Source organism: Callorhinchus milii, unplaced genomic scaffold (assembly GCF_018977255.1).
Source record: "Callorhinchus milii isolate IMCB2004 unplaced genomic scaffold, IMCB_Cmil_1.0 Scaffold14, whole genome shotgun sequence".
Classification (NCBI taxonomy): domain Eukaryota; kingdom Metazoa; phylum Chordata; class Chondrichthyes; order Chimaeriformes; family Callorhinchidae; genus Callorhinchus; species Callorhinchus milii.
This window is the reverse complement of record NW_024704755.1, coordinates 14,069,166-14,082,017: the sequence shown is the minus strand read 5'-3', so window position 1 is coordinate 14,082,017 and position 12,852 is coordinate 14,069,166. Positions and strand designations below refer to the sequence as shown.

General features: G+C 40.6%; 1 long non-coding RNA gene across 1 annotated transcript; it reads right to left on the bottom strand.

Moving 5' to 3' along the window:
- Positions 1-1,889: 1,889 nt before the first annotated feature.
- LOC103185929 lies at positions 1,890-3,734 on the bottom strand. The gene is made up of 2 exons (XR_488696.1): positions 3,580-3,734; positions 1,890-2,055 (listed from the first exon to the last, which is right to left on the bottom strand). It is a non-coding gene; the product is annotated as an uncharacterized LOC103185929 (long non-coding RNA).
- Positions 3,735-12,852: the final 9,118 nt, after the last annotated feature.

Below are 12,852 nucleotides of genomic sequence, written 5' to 3'. Positions count from 1 at the left end.
ACCTTCCTATGAGGAAACATGTTTCTAGATCCTCTAAACCGTCCAGCTCCCATGTTAAAAGGGCAGATTGAGCATCTTAGGTCTCCATCAATATTGTATTTGGCCTGCCTACAGGAAATGTACCACAATGGGATCTAATTTGAAAAAGGAAGCATTTAATTGTGTTTTCCAAAAGCAGCCAAGGTGCAACAAAAAAGTCCCTATAAATGCCATCTCCCTTGAGTCACCAATTTTGCTTTTCATCCTTTATTTCCACACTTTGGCCGCTTTTTCAAATCTCTGACCCCAATTTGGTCTCTTTGACTAACTGAATTAGGCCTTTCCCATATCTTATCCCAATGTTTCAGTAGACTTCCCATCTGACTTCCACTGCCACCTGCTGGGAAGTACCTGACATTCACACCTACCAATCTCAATTAAAGTGTTGGAAGCACAAAGTAGGGGTCAACAGGGATAGGGAGAAAGCCACAAGCCAAATGACAGGCAATTGTGCGGTTGATTTAAGAGGATACAGCAATTCCTTTTTTTAAAAAAAATACTGCTCAACTAATCACGAACACCTAAAAGTCAAACCACAGACACAGCCAGTCCTTCTTCAATGAATCTGCTGTTAATCCTCACATATTTCAAAAGGTGAAGGATGGAATTGTAGAAGAAGGCAACCCTCACTCAATACCAAATCAGGCACAGCAGTACAGTAGTGTGACATTTTCCCACATATTGTCCCAATGATTAACGCTAACCACCACCTCAAAAGGTTAGTCAGATTATCCCAGCGCTGCATTTTTTCTGCCAATAACAACTCTCCCCCTAGAAAGGATCTCTGGATTAATCTTAAATTGTGCAAAAACTATAGGCAATACTGCACAGTAGCATCCACTGGTAACCAATTAAAACCTGCTTACATTTTGTTTATATGGAATCTCAGAAATAAATATGTATGAAGTTGTTCCCTTTTGTATCAGCACCTCAGGCTCTGGCAACATCAGCCGCCATGGTTGCACACTACAACTCGCCAAGCCAGCCAGGAACCTCGGTGTCTTGTTCGACCCTCAACTGTCTTTTCTCCCCCACATTCAAGCCATGACCCGCTCTGCCTTCCCTCACCTCCGTAACATCGCCCGACTCCGCCACTACCTCACCCCTCAGGCCACTGAAACTCTTGTTCATGCCTTCATCACCTCCAGGCTCGACTCTGCAAACCCCCTGCTTGTCGGCCTTCCCAACTCCTCCCTCCATAGGCTGCAGATAATCCAGAACTCTGCAGCCGATGTCCTCTCCTGCACCAAACTCCGTGACCCCCATCTCCCCAATTCTCGCTTGACTCCATTGGCTCCCTATCCTTCAGAGGATCCAGTTCAAGATCCTGGTCCTCACCTACAAAGCCCTCCATGGCCTCGCCCCACCCCACCTCTGCGACCTCCTATCCCCCTACCAACCCGCCCGTTCCCTCCGCTCAACCGGCTCTGACCTGCTCCACGTCCCCCGACCCACCCATTGGTGGGAGAGGCTTCAGCCACTCTGCCCCCAACCTCTGGATTTCCATCTCCCAATCACTCTGCCTCGCCCCCTCCTTAGCCTCCTTCAAGTCCTGCCTCAAGACCTGCCTCTTCGACCATGCCATCAGCCACCCCCCTTCCCCTCCCCTCCCTTAGCCCCCCAACCCCAACTCGGGTCTGAAATGCTGTACTCTGTCCAGCGCCTTGGGAGGTCCTCCCGAAGTGAAAGGCGCTATACAAATGTAATCTTTTTGTTGTTGTTTGTCTGGATTACGTTCAAACCCAGGTTCCAGAGGAACACACCATAAGATCTCTGCTCCATCAATTCTTTTTAGGATCGATTGAAATCAGACTTTCAGAGGTGAAAGAATCCATAACCACAAATACATCCACTTTTCTGGAACACAATATTTAATAAATGCCTGTCTTTCAAATACCAACCAATTAACTCTCATATTACATTCTGTGTTTCGATTTGTTTCATTTTCCATCTCTCCAAATCAGAGCATAAGGCTATGTGACTATTTGACAACGCACATTTGCATCATAGCAGCATCTGGAAAAAGACAATACAAAATTATGTTTTGTTTTTAAAAATGAGTGTAGAAAGCTTACAATTCGAAAAGGTGGAAAAAGCCTGTTATAACGTTGTTCTCTGTTTTCTCGGCCAGGAAGCAAAGTGATAGGAGAACATTGAAGGAAGCGGCTAAATAGAACCACCTAAGTACTGCATTGAAAGACCACATCATAACAAATTTTCTGATGACATGCACCTCTGCCGAATAGCCAATGTGATAAGATCCTCCTATGACCAAATGCATAAAAACATCTGAAAGCGAGACAGTGAGAATCATCAGTTTTCTTCTCCACTTCCTTATTTTTTAGTTCTCTCTGAAATTTATACAAACGTGGTATACATATCTGCAGACATATGTGGCTAATGTATACTGCAATTAGGGTATTTGGATTATTTTATTTCTCTCAACCACATTTCACCCCTCCCACTGTCCTCGAGGGTTTGACTATTTATTGTGGTATGGTTCCATCGTTGCCTTGTCAGTGAGAGCAGACAGGCTATTTGACATCAGGTGAAGATGGGAAAGAGGGTGAATCATGAGTTCAACCCTATCCTGACTTGGTATTTATAAGGGAGATGCATCTGGGGTCTCTGGATAGTGAAATGGCATGGGCAATTTTTCCATTGCCTCTTTACCACGTTTAACACTGGAGTGTTCCAGCAAGCTACTATAGACAGCAAGTCAACTAATGCAATTTGATAAGTAAGTGCTGTCATGCCATTTGATTTCTCAAATATTAATAATCGTATTTTCTTTGCTGAAACAGAGGAATAGCCTTTAAAATCTGTATTTGTCCCATTCAGTAATAGTGATTAAAAATAATGTCAAATAAAATATTCAAATGTGCAGTTTCAAAATCCCATTAAAGAAAGAATAACACTGTTTGCTTGGCCTTGTTTAGAGCATTTATTCTGTTCCCAAAGAGGCCTAAATAATAATAATAATTCTTGCATTTGGTATGGTGCTTATCACTGTATTAAATGTGCTTCACAGAAAATACTGTAAAATTATTCTGCATTTTGTGGGCGAAACGCGGCAGCCAGTTGCGCACAACAATGTCCCACGAATAGCCATAGAGTGAGTGTCCGATTTTATCTCTTTTCGAATATTGCCATGGGATCTTTAACATCCACCTGAACAGGCAGATAAGCCCTTTACTTAATGTCTCATTCGAAGGCCAGCACCTCTGACACTACAAACTCTGACAGCACCGCACTGGAGTATCAGCTCAGACTATGTGATTCCAAGTCCCGATGTGGGGCTTGAACTCGCAACCTTCTACCTCAGAGACGAGAGTGCGACCACTGTTCCCAACTGACCCACAAATCAAATGTACAGTACACTAGTTAAATAAGGAGACAGTTCCAGTGCCTCTTCTGAATAAACAAGAATATTTTATTTTGGTCATGCTCCCTTAACATTATCAATGTATTTTATCGTTTTTAAAAAAAAGTCATATTATTATTATATCTCATGCTTCCTGTTCCATTCTGGCAGCTCACCTTTTTACTATTATTCTGTTTCCTTCATTCCCCCATCGCAGTCTCTACTTCCTCCATGCAGAAACAGCTCACCCTCTGACCAAAATAAGGAAGACACAGCTGTTTCTCGAATAAGAAAAGCTGCAAACCACATATTGCTATATTACTTCAATAACCTGCCTACACTGAGTGTATGAAAATTAAGGATTTATTGCTTTGCACTTGGTTGCTGGGTAACTGCTTGTCCTACACGGTATAATCTAGCAAGGGCCTGAAGATAAATGAACCTTAATATATCTGTATTTTTTTTTGGGTGTGGGGGGGTAGCAAAAAGCATGTTTAATTGTCATAGATCACTTATAGAAAGTAAAGCCTCACAGGCAATGAGCATTATTCATGACCTGGGCCCATAGAAAAGTGCGACTGCACTTTTCCCGCAGAATCCGCTACAAACACCCTCTTCCTCTACAAACCCGCTATCAATATTGTTTCTGGCCCGCGGGCCTCCTGGCTGTTTACTTGACGTCATTGTGGGCGGGACAATTCCGAACGCTCATCTGTATCTCTGAATGAGTGTGTCCCTCTCTGTGTCTCTGACTGTGTGTGTGTGTGTGTCTTTGTGTGTGTCTCTCTCTCTCTCTGGGTCTGTGTGCGGTGCTGGGCCCTGAGATCTCGTGTAGCCTCGCTGGTGTACCCCCCTCCCACCCCCCCGCACAGTTTTTGTTAAAGAATTCAATTTTCTTTTGCAACAATCTAATATGTGTTATTTCCTCATGTTTAGTTGTTATCAATAAAGTGAAAACATGTAGGTTGGCAGGAAAATGTACCTCAATAGCACCAGTCAACTTCCCGTCATTTTCTGTAAAATTTGTCAAAATTCCCACTGCAATATGTTTAAATCTCGCCGCAATTTTGGGCAAATATTTCCACACTTTTCTATTAGCTCAGCTCATGACTCCCTGAAAGTTCCAATTCCTCATGTTGAACAGCAATTAGCATCACATGATAATCAGCAGCACTTCACAGGATGGGTTCATTCAGAGTATTCCGGGCTAGTATCCAGTCTCCGCTTGGGTTCCATGACAACATCATCACATCTGACCTGATATCAGACTTATCCCAGGTGCTGATGTCTTAGTACCAGCTGTCATATTCGTTTGAAATTCACCAAGTATTCCACAAGAGATGTTCAAATTGCATCCTTCCATGATGCCAAACTGACAGTTTTCCCACTACAGCATCATGCAATTTCCAAAATCACAAAAATTATGAACCACACCTCCTGTTGGGACTAATTATAAGCCACCCTCCACTACATTGCTGTTTTCTTCACATCCCTACAATTCAATATTGGGGTCTAATTTTGCTGCAATTTGCAACAGGAGCCATTTACATTGACTCGAGTCCAAACCCACTCTCATGTTGGAAGGACATCTCAAAGTTCCTCACAGGATTCACTGTGAAATGACTGCAGTGACTGTGTATTTTGTAGGCAAACACGTCAACCAAATTGCGCACAGCAACTCCCCACAAACAGCCATGAACTGAATGATCAATTTTATTCATGGGATTGTTGGCCAGGACACCAGGGGAAACTAGGTAATCCTGATGGTAACTGGATTGTCTCATTGCCATTTATGATAACATTTTTATGTCCATCAATGAGAAAGAACTAACTTCTGGTGAATGCACTCATTATTACTAACAAGAACAAGAATCAGATATACCATATCAAACATCAGATGCAGTGTGTAAAATACGCACTGCCCATTAAACACTTGTTTGGATTAGGTATCGCGCGGGTTGGGTGACGAACGAAGCTCCCTCTGTACCATCTAATCAAGTGCTTTGAAGTAAGTACAGTGAAAGTTAACAGTGAAAATATTGCTCCAGCAATGCACTTTAATCTCACGTTGAATAAGCACCCTCCACTACACCTGGTATTTCCATTTCCTGCACCTGCTGCTTTTATGTCCTATCGAAATGACATGGCCAATTAGTCAAAATTATGGTCAGTTTGCGCTTTGGACTTGGGCTCATTAGAAGTTGGTTGTAGATGACTCGAAACACGTTTCATTTATAACCTTTGCACGCAGAGGACAGAGAAGAGCTTCACCCATTAGACTGGACTGGATTCAAAGCCAGGTCCCAGAGATGAAAGGACAATTGTTCTAACCCTTTGCACTACCAGTCGCCATCAGAGACAAGGGACCTTCATCCAGCCAGTCTGGGCTGCATTCACGAACAAATAAAGGGGCAGTGTTGTAACCAGCCATTCTGCCCAGTCCTTCAGAATTACAATTAAATATATTTGCTCGTAACAGATATTGGTTTCTGAAGTCAAACCATTACAAAGTAAAAAGCAGTAGATCCTCAATGGTCGAGTGAGCAAAATCGCCGGCAGGTATAGCACTACACTGTACAGACCAAAAGATCTTAAGGTTCCATTCCCAGTCAATGTTAAGTGAACTCATCTCAACCAGAAAATTCATGCTTGGAAGCACTACAATCGACCTCAGTGCCCAGTGTATAAAATCAGCCAAGGTTCCTCCTCCCAGATGCTCAGTGACTCTCCCGCTCCCTCCCCCTTGTTGAAGGTGCACCAGGTGATGGCAGGCTTGACTTATCTATGATTATTTTAATATTTAAAAGTCTGCCACTGCCAGATGTCATTATTCTGGCTCATAGTGAAAGAAGGGACATGTGTCGAGATACTGGAAGACAGTTGGTGTGTATAGAACCGTATCAGTGCCTTCAGGAGAGAAGGGCAGAAAAGTGGAGGGAAAACAGGGGGGAGACAAATCTCAGAAAGGAATAATCCATTAGTGTGTGTGTGGAAATCTTCTTCTTTCAAACTTTCAGACTGCAAAGGACATTTTGCAATTATTTGATTTGAAGGTACAAAAGCCATTGAGACTTTGAAGCCTTAGGCTGCAGGTATTACAGTGTTTCGAGATCAGCCTGTCCTGTGGGATACATATCGCTTTCAGTATTAATCATATGCTGGTGTGGTTTGTGAAATATTTTGGTTTAATTTGTAGTATATCTTAACCATATTCTTGAAACACCCCAAGAACTCTGTTCGATCGCGGTGGAACAGAGTTCCTGTGGTCAGCGTAATGTAGCTCCAGTTACCAGAAGAGCTACCCCATTTGCACCACTTGGATTGCTTAATTAGGAATTGTGCAATTAGACCCCATTATGTTAATGGGTTTCTAAAACTTGTGCTAATTGAGTTTTGTTACTGACAGAACCAATTAATCTAACCTTCTCTGCACTCTCTGCTGTCAAATGTTGGATCTAACATTCTAAAAATTATGCTAAGTGACAATTATCAAGATCTGGATTACTAGTAAAATGGGAGATCAACAAGATTTAGATGTAGGGAAGGACCAGATGCTGAAAAGTAATTTAAAGAGAAACTGTATATGGGGAATTAAAACATAGATATTTGTACGCTTCTAGCAGTCTCAATACTCTTGCATCCAGCACTGTGAAATGCTTTGAGATGTCCTCCCACAATGTGAAAGGTCCTATATAAATGTAAATTGCGTTGCATTGTACTTAATGTTTAAAACTGTGGGTCTGATGTGACCTGGGAGAAGTCAATTCCTGCAGGATCTCTTCACTGACACTATAAGCTAGAAATGAAGACCACAGACATCTCTATTCAACTTATTGGGAGGAGGTGATTCTCCCCATTAAGACAGAGAGAGAATATTCTCCCTATGGTTTCATTGACACAAAATGCATTTCTGCTGTGATCTAAAAAATGGTGAAATCGCCTATTTCTGTTCCTATGAACGTAAGTGGAGATTCCACTCACAGCACCAGGACCTGGTTGAACCCTGGCCATCTTTAAAGCATAAAACACAAGAATAAGGCAGGGACTGAAAAACACCTGAAAGTGCCCAAATACTTCAACGTTTTGAGTAATTTGGTAATTCAGGGAGAAAAAGCATCCACTTTCTATGGAAGCATTAATGCCATAATATGATGGTTAGTGATAGAATTGCTAAGTAGTACAACCCACAATATAACACATTGCTAAGTTAGACACTGCTAGTAAAGAAACACAACTAAAGAAATTCCATCTTCATTGCATTTCATGGAATCTGGACCTTTCCAATTTGGTACACATATACTCAGGCTCTTACACATTCTCACTTCCTCCTATGTGGGCTGAAGGCATATTCAAGATACACGGTGCACCATCATAGGCACAAATGTTCACTATTGCCCCTAATTATGTGGGAATGCACAGGTCAGTCACAAAAGTTAAACTGGAAGTGCACTGTCCTAGTGATAAAATACCCCTGGATTTTAAAAGATTAAAAATAAAACTTATTTGATCCTTTCAAGATATGTTTACTCATCACTGTTTTACGTGATCTCTGGTGCAATTCAATGTTTTTGGTGCTCTCGTTCTTCAACAGAACACTGTCTTCAACAGTAGCAGTTTCTGTAATGTCTTCAAATAGGCAATTTTCCCACAGACTTTATTTTTAATAGGATTTGGAAACAGACCCCTACAAATTGTAACAGCTCTTTGCTGATCTTGTTTCAAAGTTTATGATGCCATTATCTTTAATGGTATAAATGTAAGTAAATCATACAGGGGGCATTCAATAATAACTGGTAGAAGCATGCAGGCTATTTACCGTTTAGTAATAATTTGATAATGACTGGATTCCATGTAAATAAATTCAGTCTTTACAAAACTAACCCAGCATCATACAAAGAGATAAAACTCAGCGCCTGGATACTCAGAGGATACTGACTGAATCTCTAATGAGACAACACATATCAAAAGCTCTTTCTCATTGCAATTTTCAGCAAGGACAAGGACCAAACCCTCACAGACGGTATTCTGCCCAATTCTGGCACTTCTGGATTTCAAGCACCCAACACTGCTTCAAACATTCACCTCTTTCTTTTGAAGGCTTTATAGTCACACTCCAATTCAGGTTTAATCCCATTAATTGGTGCCTCTTTCACAAACCATATATACCAAATTTCAAGGACACATATACTTTCTCCAAGTGTCACTGAATTCATCTGACCAGAAGCACTCCACATTCAGCAACTTTCCCTTTAGATGTTTCCGGGTATCTTCAAGTTCCCCCAACCACTTATGGTCAGCTGTAACTTGGCAGATGTTAATACTGTTGAACCCTGTAATAAGGTGCTTCATTATAATGCAGTTTTGCTTAATGCCCTGGAAAGCAGTCATTTTGGCTTCACGAGCAATAAAAAGAATCCAACTTCTGAATCATGAGGTTTCTGCAGGCATCACGTCCTGCTTGCTGCACATTCCTACTATGCAGAAAGTGATATCAACAGTAACCTGTTGACCCAGAAGTTGGCTAATTTGGCTCCCTGTGTATCAACTGGATGTTTAAAGCACCAATGGAACAGGTTTTTTTCCACACGCATGTGCAATGAATGCAGATTTGCTGACTGGCAATTATACCCAGTTACACTGCTGGTTGGAATTTTATTCACCTCAACAACCACGTTAAATGGAGTTCCACTCTGCAATGATCTATAAATTGTGCTATGAGACTCTAGCTCTCCTCAGCTATGCCTCAACATAAGCTGTATTACACATATTCTTGAACACCTATGATTTCTTTCTGAATATCACGCCATGGCTTTTTGTGGGACTTGGTTGTGCACAACTGGTTGCTGCATTTTGCTCATAAAATACATAGCCAATCCACTTTACAGTATAGTCTGTTAAGAGCTTTGATGTGTTTTGATGATGTGGTATATCAAATGCAAAGGTTATTATTATATCACTGGAAGAAATCAAATTTACCTTCTGCCCGAAAGGTCTAAATATGGACATCAATAGCTAAACCCGGATCGGAAAATGTCATGCATTTTTCTATTCTAATAATCTCCATCTTTCAATATAAATGCGAATGAATTCAAATATCTAAAAGGGTTTATTTGTTTTCATAATTCAGATGTGAATGATAAATGTGATTTCTTCTCTTCTTCACGGTTATTCTTTGTGGGAGAATAAGATCTCAGAGTGGAACAATGTTCCATCCCCTGCCTCGACCTACAATTTGCTCATCACAGATCAGAACACAAGCAGCCAAACTAAACGGCAAACGGAATGGGAGTTGGCACCAGGGCAAGCATCCTGCTGATCTTTGAGTAATTTTGAAAATCTGGAAGCAATTTTGTATTTTTGAATCAACTAATAAGGAAACTAAGAGATGAAATATTCCAATTTGCTGATATGAAGAAGTGATAAACTCTTAACTTTGGTATGGGTCAGAAGGTTGCAGGAAACGTTGTGCTATAACTAGCCTGGAGGGGGTTACAAAGCAATAATGCGTCAAAGAGTTCCCATAACATAAACTGCAAAACCACACCCTGAGTGGTTTATCAACATCAATTCAAGCCTAAGATGTATCGCATACTTATCTCAATTGTGCCAAGTACAGGCAGAGGCAGTTTAAATTCTGTTTTGCGATAACAAAATAATCCTTGCATTTGATATAACGCCTTATCATGCCATTGAGACGCCTCAAAGCGCTTTGCAGGATATACCGTAAAGTGGTATTACCGGCACATTTGGGATTCTTTCAACATTACTATTGGTTTTAGCTCGTGGAGTCCCGTAGGGTAATGGTTAGCACACTTGCTTTGCAATCAAGAGGACTCAGGTCTGATTCCTGGGCAAAGCAAAACCTTAGGAAAGTTTCCTTACTCCACACGCCGCTGTTACCCGAGCAGTAAGTAGGAACCTGATTGTTAGTCGATTGGCAATTTGCCTTCCGGGGTACTAATTCTTCAAAAAAAAATTGGTCACTCAATCCATGACTATTTGTGGGACACTGCAATTGGCTGCTGTGTCTCGCCCACAAAATACAGTCAATCCAGTTTACAATATATTCTGTGAAGCACTTTGAGACATCTCAACGACGTGATAAGGCGTCATATTAAATGCAAGGATTAATATTATTCTATGCCAATCACGAAAACCAGCAATCTTTTCCAATGGCACTTTCATGATTGATCCATGTATGTAACAGAAGCATATCAGTTATAAAAATTGACTAAGACGGGAAGCCTGGAATCCCCCAGGGTCGTCAACTTTAGAAGGACTAATACTTGATTAATTTACTCTTTGACTGCTAATGATTAATGCTTGACATTAATTCAGGAACCAGTACTAAAAACTCCTGAAAATGTACTTGAGGTCATTGTTCATTACCTACCTCAACATTTATCTGAGCATTTTTATCCGAGCATGGATAGTGCAGAAACACAACCACAAGCTACACAATCAAATCCATCTTTGTTCATTCCTCAACATCCACAGTCTGAACACAAATTAATGAAGGTCAGAAAATATTGTTTTTCTCAGAAAGTGTCATAGTTACTAAGGAACAGAAAGAAAGTTCTTGCATTTTTACAGTACCTTGTATATTGAACAGCACTTTAGAATAATTATTGCCAAGTGTCGTGACGTTTTGCAGACAAAAATGCAGTCACCTTCTCACGCAACCTACACAGGCATATCACTGGTCTGTAGCTATTCTCGTTTGCCAAGTAGAGGTCCATATAAAAATTATTTGAATCTCTTGCCATTAGACCTTAAAGAAGATTGATAGATTGACTGATAGATTTTTTAAAAACAGAGGGATTAGGGGATATGGGGATAGGGCAGGTAATTAGAGTTAGGTCTGACGATCAGCCATGATCTTATCGAATGGCGGGGCACAGGCTCGAGGGGCCGAATGGCCTACTCCTGCTCCTAATTCTTATGTTCTTGTGTAAGATTGAATTTGCCAGTCACTACACCAATCAGCCCAGGAAATTCAATCACTGATTTACTCTGAGAACCATCTCAATCCACTGTGTCCTAGATATTGCCGACAACTGTTTCTATTCTATTTTTCTTGCAATTACATTCATCTCTTTAATGTGTTTGATCCATTTGGTTTTCTTCTTCAAAACATAATTGAATTGTAACAAACAGATCTAAAATGCTGAGTACAAGGAATTTCCACAGCTCTTGGGGCTGTTAGACTTGTCATGATGATATGTAACTGTGTTGACTATCTGATTTTAATTTTCATTATGCAGAAGACTTGAAAGCCAGTTTTTAACGGAAAGATAGTCTATCAGGAATCTCCTGGGAGACAGAATCTGCCAACCAAGATTGCTGATTGTTAGGGATTTGTTTGCAGAGTTGAGTTTCCCTTCATCTTTCCTTTCCTTCCATTGAGAAAGCACATGACCTCTCCTTGATCCCTCATCTAGAAATATAGATGGCTAACTTGGACAGTGGCAGGTACAATTCCATCTTTCTTGTTTCACTGAACAAAACATTGAAATAATAACACAGCGAGCCATCCTGTTACCCTCAACTCTGAAGCTTCTGACAAACAAATAAATAATAATTTCATTAAACACGTGGAAATGTCAAGTGCTTCACCCAATGAGTTACTTTGAAATGTAGCTTGTCGATTAGACACTTGTTGCAGCTAATCTTTTCCAGCAAGATCCCATTGAATTCAGAAATGAGCTGAACGACTGAATAATTCTGTTTTATTTTATGAATTTGGAGGGAGGACATAAGGAGAAATCTCTGTACTTCTCTGGAATCGTGCTATGAAGTCTTTATTTGCTCTTCCAAAGAACGGCACCTCCACCGATGCAGCACTCTCCCAGTACCGTTACCTCAATCTTGTGTTTCCTTACTTGTGTCATTGCATTTAGGTATCTTCATTTAACCATTGACTTAACATAAGCAGTGTTAATGATTGGCTACTAAACACATGGACTAGAAAATGGTCAGAAATCATGTTAAACACACAATCTAAATATCTACTGCTAAAAAGGTGTACAGGCTAGCTTAATCAAGTAAGATGTATCCAAGGTTTATCAAGAAAACATACAGGGCTCTCTCTGATTATAGAGCCTCTCGTCTTACATGGGTTTGTACTCTCACACTGTTGTGATATTCGGAGGAGTCAAACATGAGACAAGGAGTTAAGATAAATAAGAAAATAATCTTGATAGGTCAAATCTTCAAAACTAAGTTCTCTGCTTCTCTGTGTAGGTTTTCAATTGGTGTCAAAAGAATTATGGCAACTATTGGAATCATACGTAGTCAATCACACCAGCTTCCACAGATCACACAAATCTTATCCTATTGTGGATTCCAGAGCACCACTCTATCTCCTGGACAAATTTATACATTGATAATTCCTGGTTCTCAAAGTAAATCCTGCTAAGATTTGCAGATATTTATCTAATCTACATCTT